This window comes from Ambystoma mexicanum, chromosome 1q (assembly GCF_040938575.1).
Source record: "Ambystoma mexicanum isolate Mex_15411 chromosome 1q, UKY_AmexF1_1, whole genome shotgun sequence".
NCBI classification, from domain to species: Eukaryota; Metazoa; Chordata; class Amphibia; order Caudata; family Ambystomatidae; genus Ambystoma; species Ambystoma mexicanum.
Window position 1 is genome coordinate 1,197,716,033 of NC_090922.1, and position 17,672 is coordinate 1,197,733,704.

The following is a 17,672-nucleotide window of genomic DNA, read 5'->3' on the forward strand; positions in this document are numbered from 1 at the left end:
TTGGGTCACCAGAAAATCGTTCGGGCGGAGCCAGAGGTACATTCCCAGGTAGGTTGATCTGCACTGGATTCATAGAGGATGTAGAAGGAAGATTTCCCCCAGATGCGGGTAACGGGATCTGTCCGGCTTGTGACTGTAGCAATTGTCTAGCGAGATCATCTGTTCGCTCCTTGGAAATAATCAGTTCCCTTCTTAGAGCGTTCGTTTCCTGACGGGCTGCATGCACTTCTGCCCTTAGTTCCCCAAGTAACTGGACTAGCTGGTCGGTATCCGAGGTTTCCATAGCGCCTGAACGGGAGTTTTGTGGTAGGCTTTGCGTTCTGTAACACTCACCTGATTCCCGTAGAGGCGCCGGTCTTGACTGGGCGTATACCGTATCTTCAAAGGTGATGTGTAACACACGGCTGGCTCTTTGGGCTGGACCTCTGTGCACTGTATGTCTGACTCGAAGGGTAAGATGTCTGCAGATAGAAAATATGGGATTAAGGAACTGGGTTATTGAATGTCTCTCTCTTCTTCCCTTTCTCTTCTCCTGTAGAACCCCAAAGGTGAACGCTCTCACCTTAGGTAAGTGAACGCTGTGCTCTCCATCTGCCTCGGGGCAGGGTGCTGTAACCAGTTTCTTCACTGGATAAGGGGAGCAGGCCTCTTGACTTCAGAGGACTGCTGTCCGTCGTTTACTGCACGAACGGTAAGTTTCGAGTAATTCTAATGTCTTTAAAGTCTTTAGTAATGATGTTTCTTGTTTTGCAGGGTTCCGGCGATGGCGGATGACGGGCTGAAGTGAGTTGAAGATGGAGCCCATGTGATGAATAGAAGCGCCTGGAAGCACGTAAGTAAGCACTTGTTGCCTGCTTCACGATGCGCTCTAACTGTCTTTTTATTTTGCAGGTACAAGTTCGGAGCGGCTGCAGGGTGCCGGAATACCCACTGGGTTAGATGTGGAAAGGAGTAATGGCACGTGAGTATTAAAGTTCCCCAATGTCTTTAAACGCACCTTGTTTTGTCTTTCAGATGCGGGATGCAGCGCCGAAGGCCTCCGGAGCGTGCAAAGAGTTGGTAAGCTTTTGTCTTTCAGATGCCGGAATGCAGTGTGAAGACCTCCGGAGCGCACGAAGAGTAGGTAAGCCTTTGTCTTTCAGATGCCGGAATGCAGCGCGAGGCGTTGGTGACAGCCGATGGACCAGGTAAGTGAAGAGCTGTCACTGAAGACCGTAATGCTAACCTGTTCTTTCTTGTCTTTATAGGTGTTGCTGAAGACTGGATTCAGGATGGTAAGCCTTTTTCCTTAGGCCCAGGATCAGATGCAGAAGACACGATGAGCGTTCTGCTGCAGAGGATGCAGAATAACGCAAAGCAAGATTCATCCATCGGGTGTGGTTTAAATAGCCTCCTGCAGTGCTTAGGGGTCTCCTTCCACAGCCATGCCTAGGTAAGAAAAGAGTTCCTGCTTTCCAGAAGAGTTCCAGTGTTCTGAATCTAGGGAGTGGCTCCTGCCCCACCCAACAGGAAAAGTAGTTCCAAACAGAAGAGGATCAGAGGCTCAACTGGCAGGCAAGTAAGCAGCATGGTCTGCTGCAGGTAAGTCCACCCAAGCATTATGAGCCCGGCGCTTCCAGCGCTGGGACTGGGCATATTTATGAGCCTGGTGCCACTGGCGCCAGGACTGGGTCCAAAAGGTCCCAATTGGGACTGGTTGGCACTCGGAACCTGGGTTATGGATCTGCTTCCAAGGGAGTTGGGAAAACCCTGACCTTTTGGAAGCAGAGATCATGACAGTTGCCACCGTGATATTACAGATTTGTGCAGGCCTTCTGATTGATAAACGATTCCATTGCGCCAGACACCCGATGAGTGCGGGTCTTGTTGAACGCCAGAATGGCATTTTGTAGAGCAAAATAGGCAAAATATGCGTAGGGAATAAGCTGAGATGGACGGATGTGCTACCCTTAGCTTTGTTGTGCATGCGCCCATCTGTGCAAGCGAGGACTGGGCTCTCCCCGTATGAAATTGTGATGGGGAGACCTGCTAATGTTTGGTGTTCACCGCAACCAAGACAGTTAAATGAAGTAGAATATCCTGCGCTTAGTACATACTTAAACATCTTAATTCAAAAGCTTTGTTTGATTCATCAGCAGGTGCAGGAGGCTCTTCCTGTCAGATATACTGGTCCAGGGCATTCTCTGCAAACCAGGCGACTGGATCCTGATAAAGAACTTCGAAAGAAAGTCATCGCTTGCACCAAGATGGCGTGGGCCATATCAAGTTCTCCTGGCAACACAAACAGCAGTTTGTGTGGACGGTCGGAAAGCATGGATACATGCTACCCACACTAAGAAAGTTCCATCGCCATTGAAAGAACTGCCTGATCCAGATGACGATAAAGAATCAGCTGCCTCCGACGCGAAGAACAGCATTGCCAGTTCTTTGCCACAAAATTTGTCTGAGCCTGAGACCAAGCCTGAAAGAATTGCTAAAGAGGAGAAAGGGCTGGGTGTGCCTCAACTTTGCCCAGTTGAATCTGCAGCACCACAGGTTGATACAAAGCCTGCATCAACACTTTGGCGGCCGCCATCACTTGGTGCGCCGCAGGCTGACACTCAGCCTGAATCTGGAAGTGCGCCTGCACTATTCATTGATCACACAGTACCAGGAGCAATGCGGTACAACCTACGTTCTCAAAATCGAGAGTGATCTGATCTTCGTGTTTAGTTTTGTTGCCTCTATTTCCCATCAGGGATGAAGTGGGAATCGGAGGCCAAGGGGAGTGAAGCGTGAGGGTTGTGCCAATCTGACAACTTTTTGAACGCGGCTTCCCGCTGCTATCTATGTGTAAAGATCCATGTGTTGATCACCCCGTGCGAACGAGCGGGGCTCATATGGTACAAAGGCAATTGATGATTGCTCTGAAGTCCTTTGAGCAATGTGCAGAAGCCCGATAATCTTGCCTAACATTTAGCAATCCAGGCTGCCGAGAACTGGCCTAAATACTTTGATAACATTCCCGAACGTACTGGTATTTCAACGAGTGCAGCGGTGAGAAGTATTCACGACGGACATTGTTGGGAAAAAAGAATCAAGAAGATGCCTGCATCAGTTTCTGCCCCCTCCTGCACCAATGCTGATGATGTAGTAGATATAGAAACAATAGGTGTGCCGAGAAAGAGTTGTAGAAAAAAATGTATGCTAATCATTACGATATTCATGTACATTATGAGTGTACTAGCACCGATATCAGTAGTCCTGATATTATGGTATTTAGAGGAAATACATACAATAGGGGTGTTGATGCCTATTAGGAATGTTTCTGTCACCGAGAGCCCAGTCCATGTAATCTCTTACACATTATCCCCAATGGAAGAAAGACATAGGGAAGGGAATGGGAATAACACGTTACTTCTGATAATTAACATGACACACGCAATCTTGAGAAAAAACAATTGTTGCGTGTGCACGCACATACCGCAGCATGGTGGAAAAGGAATAGGCTGGTATGTGCAGCCATTACCGTTAAGTTCAGCATGTTATGCATCATTAAGCGCATTATATTATGGGAAATGGAATGAGAGTGAAACGGGTCGATTAGATAAGACAAACATGAACAAATTTGAATAAATGGTAATGAAACCTGTAGGCTGCTATATATTCCACAGGACAAAAATGATAACACCAATAGTAACTCCACAAGATAGATTAAATGTGCCATATAATTCATCTGCAATCATGTTTCACATGAACCAGCTAGGGAGTAAAGATACAGTGCCCCCCTCATACACGATAAATTACAGTCCCTGTACTGTTCCATTTTGCTTGCGAAAGAAAGGCTCCTATTTAGTAGGGACATACAACAGATGCATGAATATTGCCGTTCATGAGAGAGAAGAGGAACCATATATGTAGGCGATCCTGTTTACTTCATATTTGAGGAAAAAGCTTATCCATGGTTGCCTAGAAATTGGGCAGGTACCTGTTACTTAACGAAACACGAAATGCAGACTGTGAAGGAATTGATGGCTATTGATATTGATGATGAAGATGATGATTATAGCAGTATGCAGAGTTCGGAATCAGATACATGGTCAGAGGAAGACGCGATGCATGGTAGATGCTTTTGACTTACGGCCAAGAGGAGGGTTTGTTATTCTACAAAATGCCCTACCATAGCATAGACGATATATTATGTTGGCCGCAAACCAACCGCATCATATATCTAGCGTCGTCAGTACAGAATCATCAGAGCGTCCATTTTGAAGTAATAGAATTCGCCATTTTGTAATTTTCACTTTCCTTGCTTTTCTGTTCAAAATGCTTTGCTGTAAGTGAATTCTATTTCGTTTTGCTCATGCACAGAGCACGGCTACAAGTTACATGTTGAAAAACTAGCCCAGATGGCGATGTCCCGGTTTTCTCCCTCACAAGTCCTTGGAAGTAATCAGTAAGGCATTTAATCACTAAGCAGGGGCCAGCTAGTCTCGCTGAAACGGCAGAAACTGTAGAAATAGGCAGTTAATGGCTTGAATTATACTTTCTTTTGCGGCCCCCCTTCACTGAGCCCCTGTAGAGTGAGCTGACCACTAGCTCACGAATAGAAACTCGAAGATAGCGAGGTCTGGAATGTGTCTCTCCTACGACCACAGCTTGCTTGTAGAACAAAAACAATATGTTCCCTAAAACAAAGAATGGTGTCTGCAGCTTTGCAAGATTGCAACTGTTGCTGAATAAATGTATTAAGGGTGTCATATTCGTCATAATTGTCAATCATCGAACCATTGCAAAGAAAGATACATTATGGGCGGTTTTGAATGTGTCATTACTGTTAATATGATGGTCATTTCATATATATGTAACTGATGTATAATGCTCGCTCTCTTGCATCTCACGAGGTCTGGGTGGCACACGTTGCTGGATGTGAGACCAAGTCGGCCGACTGAAACTATTTGCTTTGCAATAAACCCTAGATTTTGGGAATTGAACCTCGTGTCTGACGTATCAGTTTGTGTGTGGTGATTGTGCCTTGTTTCCATGAACGAGGGTCCCGTAGGGGCCACATCAACGTGGCGTTTCTTTCGCCCACAAGACAAAGAATATACCCACTATTCTGCAGTGTATATGGGTCACTCCTGGATCGATATGGTGCAGATCTCGGACTCACTGATCCCACAAGTTACGGGTCTAGAGATTGGAATGAGGTGCCTGTCGGACCAAGCCCCGGTCCTCTTAACGTTGGAACCCCTGACCACACGGCAACAGCCCTGCAAACCATGGCGGCTAAATGAGGTAATTTTGAAAGACATAGGGCCTCATTCCGAGTATGGCGGTAAGGGATAGCGGCCACCGCTAACGAGAGCGGTGGCGGTAATCCCTTACCGCCATACTCCGAGTTCCCTTTGCGCCATGGAGGTTTTAACACCTGCTTTTAGGTGGCGTAATTGACACCTTCCCCACTCCCATTATGCCCTATGGGGCAAGAATGGGAATGGGGAAGGGTAAATGGGGATTGGGGAATTACCGCCCCGCCAACCTTGGAATGGGGCGGTAATTCCGCCATCCACCAAGGCGCTGCCGGTCCGGGTACGGCGTCAACCAAGGCGTTAATAGCGCCATTGGTTAGCGCCGTACTCGGAATGAGGCCCATAGCCTTCAGAGCAGACATAGAACAAGCCCTGAAGAACTACTTTCAAGAAAATGTCACTCCCGGAATAAACTGGGGCACTATTTGGGATGCAAGTAAAGCAGTGGTAAGGGGAGAATTCGTAGCACACACAGTAAATTATATTAAGAGACGGGAAAAGGTGAAGCGGGACATGGAAACCAAAGTAGCAGAGGCCGAGAGGGAGTATAAAAATAGGGGCTCGCAAAAAGCATGGCGGGCACTAAAAAAAGTCAGAGCGGTCCTGGAAGCCCACCTGGCGGACGAGGCCGCGCATCTCTTGGTGCAAACTAAACAATTTTACTACAGTAAAGGGGATAAAGCCAATCGATTTCTCGCAGCCAAACTAAGACTGCAGAAAAATCGGAACTGCATAGTTCAACTTAAAAATCGAGAAGGGAACCTGGTGCGGGGGGAAGAAGAAATAGAGGAATTGACACACTCATACTATACCAAAAACCTGAAAGGGGAGGACCTGGAGAAAGAGGCGCAGATAGCATTCCTTAATTGGATAAACCTGCCACGAATCAGCGTTCTGGATAGGCAAATGCTGGAAGCACCCATAACAGAGGAAGAGCTGGGAGAGGTGATAGGCGCACTGAAAGGGAATAAATCACCAGGCCCAGATGGGCTAAGTAATGCGTACTACAAAACATTTAGAGCCACTTTGGTGGGCTCCCTAACGAACCTGTTTAACTCCATCCGCGAAGATATCTGGAGATATGAGCCTGGCGACCACAATATTACTATTAAAACCAGATAGGGACCCCGTGGACTGTGCAAACTATCACCCAATATCGCTATTAAACGGTGATGCGAAAATCTACTCTACAGTTCTGGCCCGTAGACTAGCAAAGGTCCTACTGGGGATAATTCACCCCAACCAAGCAGGTTTTGTACAAGGGCGACACATACGACAACACCCGTAGAGACATAGACACGATCGATTGGGGCCGGAGAACTGGACAGCGGTTCTCGGTATTGGTGTTAGACGCTTCCAGAGCCTTTGATAGTCTACACTGTTTTTTTTTAAAGTTAACGCTGGAAAAGTTTGGGTGCGGCCCGATCTATATCTGCATGGTAATGGCCAATTTCGTATATCCATCTACACGACTACAGGTTAATCGGCGGCTCACAGATAGTATGCCCATTCAGAAGGGCACGAGTGCCCACTGTCGCCCCTGATCTTTGCCATGGCCATGGAGTCGCTGGCACAAAGGGCCCGTGATGATCCAGGGATCCAAGGGGTGGATGTAGGCGCGGGGGGCTCTCAGAATGTGGCTCTCTATGCCGATGATAATCTTAGGTTCATATAAGATACAGCACACTCACTTCCAAGAGCTATAGACCTGCTAGACGGGTTCTCGAGGGTCTCGGGATTTCACATCAATTATCCCAAATCTAAGGCACTCAATATTACTGAGAGAGCAGAACAAGTTACAGAATGGGAGGATAGGTTCCCGTTGAAATGGGAACAGAAAGCGGTAAAATATTTGGGAATACAGCTGACTCGCAGGTACGAAAGACTATATGGGGCCAACATCCCGGACCTACTGAAAGCACTGGCAGGAGATCTGAAATGCTGGGAGGCGCAGGAACTGTCATGGCTGGCACGGATTACGGCTGTTAAAATGACCTTGCTCCCTAGGTTTCTATATGTGGTGGGGGCTCTCCCAATACGCATCCCAAATCCAGCAATTCAAAAACTACAGCGAGAGGTGTTGTCCTTTATCTGGAGGGGGATAAAGCCAACGGTCCCCAAAAAGGTATTGTTTAGACCTCAGGCGTTGGGGGATCTGGGGGGCCCAGAAGTCCGCAGATACCTGTGGGCAGCTCAGATAGCTCCCACGCTGCAATGGTCGCCCAGAGAAAATCAAAACTGATGGGCTACCCTCGAAGGTGAAGCAACTAAGGCTCCCCTGGGAAGTCTCTCATATCTTGCTGAATGACACAGAGGCAAAGAGGGTACTTTACTTGAGTCAACCAAAGCCATCCTAGAGTATTGGGACCAAGCGTTGCAGGGCAGAAAGGTCAAAATCGGGGGGGGGGGTCCTTTGGCACCGGTTGCCCACAACCCATATTTTATTCCCAGGATGCAGACTGACTTCTGGGCACAGTGGGGGGTAGGGAGCAAACCCTGGCCTTGGGGGACTTGTATGAGGAGGGCACGCCCCTAGCATTCGAGAGATGCAAAGCCAAATTTGATATACCAGAATGCGAGAGATTCCATTATATTCAACTCAGGCACTGGATCTCTAACAGAAAGGTCCGGGAGGGAGCAACTCGGGACCCAGTGGGGTTGGAACTCATGATAAAAGGTCAGCCGGAAAAAGGAGTGTCGAAATTGTACCGCTTGATGGGATCGGTGGACCCTGAAGAAACACTCAAGAATATGCAAAAATGGGAGGCTGACATGGGGAGGCCAATCTCTTGGGAGACCTGGGGCCAAATATGGCAAAGAGCTGCTAAAAGTTCCAAATGCACCTCAATCAAAAAGGCAGCATACAAAATGTGTCTGAGGTGGTATATGATGCCTGCACGCATGCACTCCATTAATCCGGACTATCCCATATCCTGTTGGAGAGGCTGCTGTCAACCTGGAGACTTAATTCACATGTGGTGGTCCTGTCCAGTGGCAGATATATACTGGAAGGAGATCTTGAGCCATATCAAGGAGATAACAGGGGCACAACTGCCATTTGATCCGGTGGTGGCACTACTTGGGGGGCAGTCGAGGGGTGTTACGCTAACTCAAGGTCCACAGCCAACCTTATCACCCATATGCTGAGTTCTGCTAGAATCACCCTGGCACAAGCTTGGAAGAATAAGCAAGGGCTGATAGTGGCCATGTGGTGGGTAAGACTATGGGGGGTGATGGCCATGGAAAAAGTGACAGCATTAACCCACGGCTCCTATTCAAAATACTTGAACACTTGGATGCCATTGCACGAATTTACGGACGACAAAGAACAAATGTACTTTAAGCCTAAACTGCACCGCAACATACCTATTATCTGAAAGCGCAAATCCGAGGCCGAATAGGCGACCCATCCTGGAAGACTCATGAAACCGAAATATGCAACACTCCACCTAAATGTTTGAAAGTTATTTTGTTCGGGGAGGATGGAGGGGGAGACCTTTAACAGTTAAAATGTAAGAGCAGAAGAAATTCAAAGACTGGAGCGAACAATGGGGAAGGGCCTTGATTTGCTATTCTCTAAATGCAGACATGTTTGTAACCAATGCTCTTGAAAACCTAAATAAAGTTGGTAAAAAAAAATTAAAAATAATTTTATTTTAAAAAAGGTTAATGTTACAGGATGCAGAAAACATGCTACAAAACATAAGACAAAAGACTACAGCCGAAATGTGGACAACGATTAATGGACTGGACGTGCCTCAGCAAGATTTGACAGGTAATCCTGTCTCCGCAGCACAATGGACATCACATTTCTCCAAAAAAATGTACGACAACATCTATGTTCAACCGATAAGGAAAAGGAGCAGTCGCCACTGGGACCAGTTAGACATTAATTTGGAGTCTGTAAGAGAAATTATAGTCAAGCTGAAAAACTTGCAAGCTCCAGGCACTGATGGGATGACAAATGCTCTACTTAAAGAAGATCCTCAACAATGGTTGAGGTTCGTGATGACGCTACTTGAGCAAGTAATGGAAACCAAATCAATTCCGGTTCCGTGGAAAAAAGCTCTGATCGTCCCTATCTATAAAAAAGGACTTCGATCGGATCCTGATAATTACTGCCCGATCGCGCTGTTGGACGTGGCCGGGAAGGTATTCGCTTCACTTACATTGAAGGCTCTGGTGAATTGGAGTATGTGACGAATGGCGAGACGGTTTTGTTAAAGGTGTGGGAACCTCGTTGAACATATTTGTTGTATACCTTTTAAAATCGCAAGTCGAAAGAAACAAAGAAAAGCACATTTTCTTGGCCTTTATAGACCTTTCGAAAGCATTTGATGCCATCAGTCGACCAAAACCTTGGGGAAAGCTAAAAAATGTGGGGATGCCCTGAGAATACACTATAAGTAATTGAAGATCCCTACTCCGAGACCTCTTTGCGAGTGAGATTGGCTAGAGCGGGTATGTTGACGAAGGAAATCTTGACCAACAAAGGCCTTGAACAGGGGTGCCCTTTGGTGCCCAAACTATTTAACCTGTTTATTTCAGACATGGAAGCCTCTTTTCTTGACATCAGATGTTTCCCACTGAAAATCGGTAGTCAAGATAGGACGAATTTTGTATGCAGATGATGTAGTCCTGCTGGATCAGACTCCAGTGGGACTACAGAGACAACTTGAAGCACTGCATAATTACATGGAGATCAATGATTTAAAGATCAAACCAGCAAAGTCACACATTTGGTTTTTTCGACCAGGCAACAAGCGGCAGTCTGGGAGATCTAACACGTGGTTTCTGCAGGGACAAAAAATTCTAGAGGGGAAATCACTAACATTCCTGGTAATGTTTCTGAATATGAACAAAAAGAATCTCCAGAGAGTGGAACTTCTTAGAGCTAAAGCATTTAACCTGGCAAGCCAAGGAAGAATAAAGCTGAAGAAATTCTATGGATTTTCTATGCTCCCACTGATATCTTTCTATAGTATGAAGGCACTCCCAATACTAACGTATGGGGTGGAAGCATCTTTTACATTTGGTGAAGAAAATTGGTCGAAGATTGAAAGTCTATTTTGGAAGAGTGCTCTGTTTGCCTAAGAACACTCCGATCCAAGCAATCCAGATGGAGTTGGGCCTTATAGCCATGAAAATAATAGTTGTGTGGAAATCATTATGCCTGTACAGGAAGTGTATGGACAATTCCAAAACAGGAGGCTTTGTGGTCTTGATAAAAGCGTGTGTGGCCAATAATGAAACAACACTGTCAGAATGGCGAGAGTTGTGCCAGGAAATCATGCGACAACTGGGCGAAGTAACCTTGTGGGAGAATCCAGACAAGGCAAAGAAAAAAAACAATGTACTCAAGACTGGAATATAACCCAACATGAACGCCATAAATTCAAACTGTACGGGAAGTCCATCCAAGAAGCAAGAAAGCTGAACAGCCTTCCTAAATAACTTGTGCTGTTTCCGAACTGGTACTTCAGGGTCCAGTTCATGAGATTTCGGCTGAATTTACTACCAATGTGAGAGATACTCAGTTGAAGAAAGAGTAACAAAGGTGTAATGACTTGTAGACTGTAAAAAAAGAGGATTCGTATGAAACCCTGAAACACCTCATACAATTTAGCCCAGCAATAAGCAGCATAAGATTGATTTTATTTACCAAATTTACCATGAAATATGGTGCCTGAACGATGGAAGACCGGTGGACCGAGCTGCTGGGAGGGAATCACATACCATTGACTGTGGCACTGGTAAAATTACTTTTAAAACTTTTTGCGAACATTATAGAGGCAAAGTAAAAATTAAAATAGCTAATTTGAAAGCATTTAAATGTAACGGAAATCTTGGTTTTAAGCTTATTTAGACACTGGCAAAAGGTTATCTGTATTGTGTAACCATATAAAGCCAATAAAATAAAAAAAAGAAAAAAGAAACTCAAACTCAGTTGTGCCCATCGGATGTTAGTATCTATGACGCAGAGGATGACTATGAGGAAGAAGAGGATGTGGACCAGTCCTCACTGCCCGCTCCTGAAGATCTACCGGCTGACCAAGAGAACAGTGACTCAAACTCCAGCCCCTTGTTGGCACTGAACACTGTGCTACAGTCCATTATAAGGCTGTACGACACAGTTGTCCATGAAGTCAGAGTCAACACAACTACTTTGAAAGAAATTCAAACCCTACCAGCTGAATAGAGCAAGGTTAAATCAGATTTGGCCATGGCAAATAAATGGACATGAAACTTCTTCACATTGCATGGGCCTTGCAATTGATCTGGATAAAGTTGTGTCTAAAAGGAACATAGAGGAGCCTAATATTGTTCCAAGCCCATGCGAGCCTGTCTCCCCCTACTTTACAGCAGAGACCTCAATATCCACTGCGCAGAGGAGGGGGAGTGGGAATTAACAATAAGCAAATGCCCCAGAGGAATATAAAAAGGGGATCAGATATATTCCTAAGAATCGCTTTAAGTAATTTGAGGGCCCTGGAGATCAAAACAAGTAAAATCAAAGTGCCAAAGACAAACACAAATGTACCTATTAGACCTGATGAGAGCAAAAACATGCAAAAGCCAAGTAGCAACATGAGCAAACACAAGGACAAAAGGACTCCTATGCCAGTGCTTGAGGGCAGTTGGGAACACTCCATTGGAAAAGGAGAGATTGCAGAGATCAGCCAAGGCTGGGGCGAGGGAGTCAATATTGTCTTTAATGGTTTTGTTACTTTTCAGTCTGTGTCTCTCTTGATACCATGCCGGTCTTACACTGTGCACTTCCTGTAAGGAATGCTATGTGGTTTCTGACCCTATGAATCATCTGAGATTTAAAGAGCCGTAAGAAGTCCCACCCCCTAATGGGGATAGTCACTCATCCTTAGAACGAGAGATGAGACTTCTGCAGCGCAGCCTATGCGCACAGCCCTTCCCCTGGAAGGTGCGGCTAGAAAAAGACAGCGTCGCCAAGCTTGGCGGACCTCACCAAGGCTGAATGCCGACAAACATGCTAGAGGAAAGACCAGAAACGCTTGGTCAAGAACACCAGTGCAGGGACCAAGCCGTGCAATGTCAGGCAGGCCGAGGAATGAACACCATAGCACTTCAGGAAGCCTATGGAACAGAAGAGCAAATTCCAATGGTAGCAGAGGAACCTGAAGATGCCGAAGAACTGGCTACGCTTGCCCTGATCCTGCCGACCACTCGAGGTACACTGCAATGAAACAAAAGGTATGCAGTGGCTCTGGGAAAAGGAGGCAAGGCCCATCCGTACCCAATGGCGGGATGAGACCAAACAAACCCCAAGGCAGGCTGCAAAAGACCATACCCAAAAGGTGGGGTGAGACCAAGCAAACCCCAAGTCGGGCTGCACGAGGCCATACATCTAGACAGGATAAACAAAACCATACCCCATGGCTTGGTGAGTCCAGGCAAACCCAAAGATAGGATGAGATAGGATGAGAGGCGAGAGCCCAGGGTGAGTTGCAAGAAACCCTACCCCAAGACATGGCAAAAGAATCTAGTTCCCAAGGCAGGGTGAGAAAAAGCAATCCTCAAAGAGAAACAAGAGCCAAAGACAGTCTGTGAGAAACCACTCCCCAGGGTGGGGTGGGAGAAGCTATACCCCAAGGGGGGATAAGACTTGTTCGAACTATGTAAAGACAAAAGACTAAAATGCCTTAAAATAGACGGTGCACCCGGGCCACGGAGCACCAACGAGAAAACCACACCTAGGTGTGGATCAGAAACGAGCCATGTGGGGGGCTGCTGGGGGGGATGTTTAAATGGAGCTGTCGGGCTATTATGGAATGGGGTGGCTTAATGGGAGTTCAAGTTTATTTGGAGAGGTGTCCAGGATGTTGGACTACTTGGAATGAGTATAGGAGTTTTTTCTGGTTTGCTGTTCTTGGTGTTTTGCATCTGTCTTTGGGGGGTTGGGTTGGGGTTCAGGGTCAATATCATAAATCAGGACCTGTTGTCTAGATTGGATAGTGTGGGGGTGGATTTTCTGGTCTGGAGGATGGGGGATCAATTAAGAGTTATTTCATGGAATGTGAACGGACTGAATAATGTGCAGAAGAAACGGAAAGTGATGTCCTATTTGAATGATTTGAATGGGGACATTTATTTACTTCAGGAGACTCACCTTCTTAAGGAAGATTTGGATGGTTTGAGGAAGGGCTGGGTAGGGAGAGTATACGGTTCTTCTTTTGATTCAAGGTCCAGGGGTGTGGTGATTTTGATAAGGAAAAATGCCCCGATTAAGGTACTAAGAGTAATATGTGACAAGGGTGGTAGGATGATTGCCATTCTGACGAACATTCAGGGCAAGGTGGTTTCATTCTGCAATATTTATGCGCCAACTGTGGATGATGGTTCTTTCTTCAGGGAGGTTGCACAAACAGTTCAGGATCTAGGGACTAGTAACGTAATCTTGGGCGGAGATTTCAATACGGTTATTGACTATACCTTGGACAGGAGCAATAACAGATTCTGCAGGAGAACTGATGTACTAACTAAGGCACTATTGGATTTGATGGTGGAGCATGATCTGAAGGACAGCTGGAGGATGAACAATCCGTTGGTAAGGGAATACAGTTTCTATTCAGGAGCGCATGCGACTTATTCAAGGATTGACATGGTTTTGATGTCAGGAGGTATGTTACAGAGTTATAAGGCGAGTAGTATTGGTAATATTGTGTTGACGGATCACGCACATGTGGTTCTTGATTTGAGATGGGATTTTCCTATGGACAGACAATTTACGTGGAGACTGAATCCTATGTTGTTGGATAATGTTGATGAGATGGCCAAACTTTCAACAGAAATAGATTATTTTGTGGAGGAAAATTGTAATGGTGAGGTGGAGCTGGGCACAGTTTGGGAGGCTTTCAAATGTACTGTACGGGGTATGTTTATTAATTTGGCGAGAGGCTTGAAAAAGAAATGGGACAATTCGCAGTTGGAATTAGAGAATAAAATAAATGATTTATCACAGAAATTGATGGTGGATCCTTCACAGTTGTTTTTACTTCCGGAGTTGAATCGTTTGAAAAGGGAATTGACTGTGTTGATTTCTGACAGAGTGGAGAAAAGGTATTTTCAACAAAAGTGCACTTATTTTGAACGGGGTGAGAGGTGTGATCGTTGGCTAGCTTACAGAATGAGGTTGAGAGAGTCGGAGCGCTCAATCACATCGATTATGGACTCTGGTGGAATGACTACATTTGATCCGTTGAGAATAAATGAGGTGTTCATGAAGTTTTATAAGAATTTGTATAGAAATAAGACATACACTGATGCAACCAATGTAGATTTTTTGGGGGCAATTCCAGTCCCAGAAATTTCTGTAGAAGAGTCAACTTTGTTGGAAGAACCGGTAACTGTGGATGAGGTCAGGAATGCAATTTCTAAGTTAAATGTAGGCAGGTCTCCGGGCCCTGATGGACTGCCGGTGGAGTTTTATAGATGGTTGCCTAATTCTGCATTGGAGTTGTTAAAGGATATGTAGTTGACTTCTAAGGCTCGGGGACTGCTTCCAGATACGACTAGACATGCAACGATTTCGGTCTTTCTAAAGAAGGGCAAAGACGAAACTTTGGCGTCCAGTTACAGACCTATAAGTTTAATTAATGTGGACAACAAGATCCTAGCCAAGGTTCTGGCAGTAAGGCTGGAAAATCTTCTACCGAAACTGATAGATCAGAATCAGTCGGGTTTTATTAAGGGTAGGACGACGTCCAGCAATATGAGGACTTTACTGTGTACCATCGCTAGAGCGTCAGAACTTTCAGAAGACTCGGCGGTTCTCTCATTGGATGCCGAAAAAGCATTCGATAGGGTCAATTGGCAATTTATGTTTAGTGTTTTGGAAAAAATGGGTTTTGGTCATCATTTTTGTTCTTGGGTCAGACTACTATATACCAAGCCCACGGCGGATGTCAAAACTAATGGTTGGAGGTCCCAATTTTTTGATTTGGAACGTGGAACGAGACAAGGATGCCCGTTGTCTCCTCTTTTGTTTGTACTCAGTGTTGAACCTTTAGCCATTAAACTGAGAACTGAGGATGGCCTGCAGGGTATTGATGGTTGGGGTTTGAAACAAAAAGCTTGGCTATATGCTGATGACTTGCTGTTGGTCCTTAGGAATCTTGCTGAATCGTTACCTGTGCTTATGAATATTCTGGAGGTCTTTCATCGGTGCTCTGGGTACAAGATTAATTGGGCGAAATCGGAAGTTCTACCCCTTGTCCCACTATGTGACAAACAATTGGTTACTGGGTTGGGCTTCAAGTGGTGTGCGGAGAGGTTAATGTACCTGGGTGTTTGGATTTTGCCAACAATTGCAGACTTTGTGAGAGTGAATATGAATGTGGTCTGTGCTGCTTTCAAATCAGATCTGGATAGATGGTCCTTGCTTCAACTTTCCCTTTGGGGGAAGGTGAATGCTTTAAAGATGGTGTCAACTCCCAGAGTAAACTATGTTTTAAGTATGGTTCCGTTGGAAATTGAGAAAAGGTATTGGCGGGAACTGGATAGGCTTATGCAGGGTTTCTTGTGGGATCATAAACCTCCGCGCCTGAGGATAAGTAAACTGCAATTGCCCTTGTCGAAAGGCGGGCTAGGGGTGCCAGACTTCAGGGCATATCATCTGGCCTTCATGGCCCGTACCTTATTTGCATGTATTAAATCAGATGGTACGGATTGGTTTGGTGCGGAATCTAGTCATGTGAGTCCGTTGTCACCCCGGGCTTTATTAACGAGTCAGCCATGCAGACGGAGGTTGGAGAATCCGTTGACTAAGAGTCTACGGACTTCGTGGTTGACTTTGAATGAGTGTTTGGGTTTCGATGCATTGAGAGACCCGAATGCTTCACTTTGGCTGAATCCGAGTGTTACATATGAAGGGAAAGTTTTGTTCTGGCATGAATGGTTCCTTGCTGGGGTTCAGTGGATTGGGGACCTTTTTAATGGTATGACTTGGATGACTGCCAGAGAGGTCAAGTTGAAGTTTGATATCCCTACCTTTTGTATGGCGGACTATCGGAAGATCCGGAGAGCAGTAGGTGACGTAAATATGGAGAAAGGAGTCAATTTGGATTTGCTTGGTTGGATACCTGGGGTGAGTGGTTGTGGCTTGGTCAGCTATGTTTATAAACAAATTGTGTCCAACTACAAGATAAATGATGCTGTGAGACTGGATTGGAACCGAAGGATTGGTGAGGACATTGCGGAAGAGCATTGGTCTCGAATCTGTGAGAATGTGAAACTGTGTTCTTTGAGTCTGGTTGAAAGATCGCGGCAGATTAAGATTCTACATAGAACTTATTGGACACCGGAGCGTTTGATGGAAAGAGGAATGAGTGATAACTCTGACTGTTGGGCGTGTATTCAGGAGAGGGGCACCTTTGAACATATGCTGTGGGAATGTCCAAGAGTGAGGGGTATGTGGTTCGAATTTGATCAGATTTGTGAGAGAGTTCTCGAAGAGAGAATCCACTTGGATTTTAAGACCATTGTGCTGGGCAGCACTGATGTGTTGGAAGATTTGAGTACCTCCCAGAGAAAGTGGATCTTTCGGGGAGCAATGGTGGGAAAGAAATTGATATTGAGAAACTGGAAAACATCTACTCCTGTTACAATTGAAATGTGGATTGCTGAGATGCATATTTTGGCTGATATCGAAAGGGTTTTGTACCTGAGGGAGAAAAAGAGTGCATTGTTCAATAAGATATGGAGTAAATTTCTTTTATTGTATTAGGCCTGATTTTAGATCTGATTTGACTCTGGGGGGGTTTGTATATAGTTGAGTATGTAGGTTAGAGATTATGTGTATTTTGTTGTAATCATCTAATATTTTATTGTTCATCTTATTGTAATTTTGAAAATTAAAATAAAAATTTCAAAAAAAAAAATCAATGGCAATGGCCAAGGTTGAAGGGCGTATTTTATGTGGAATTTCTTATGTTTTGTTACCAGTGGTAGGGACAGAGACTAGATTAGGACAGGTTTGTCGATGGAGGACTTTCTACATTTTGGAAAGACATCCTGATTATACTCCCCTGTCTAGACTAGAATCCTACATCTAGGGAGAGCTGAGGGTTTTGGTATATAAATGAAAGGAAGTTACTCACAATGCTTCCTTGTCCACTACCAGATTCTGAGATACCACACCACTTGAAATTCTGTGTATTTCATTTCAACCTCTATTTTGTTTTAGCAACAGATTTTTGAGCTAGACAGGCGAACATATAGCCAGCCACCTGCTAAAGTTATTTGAATCGGGTCTACATGCCACCTATTCTTGGCACAATCCGACAACTTACAGAATTGTGGTCTTTTATGTAATGTTGAGAATTAAAATAAATCTTAGCACACGTATAC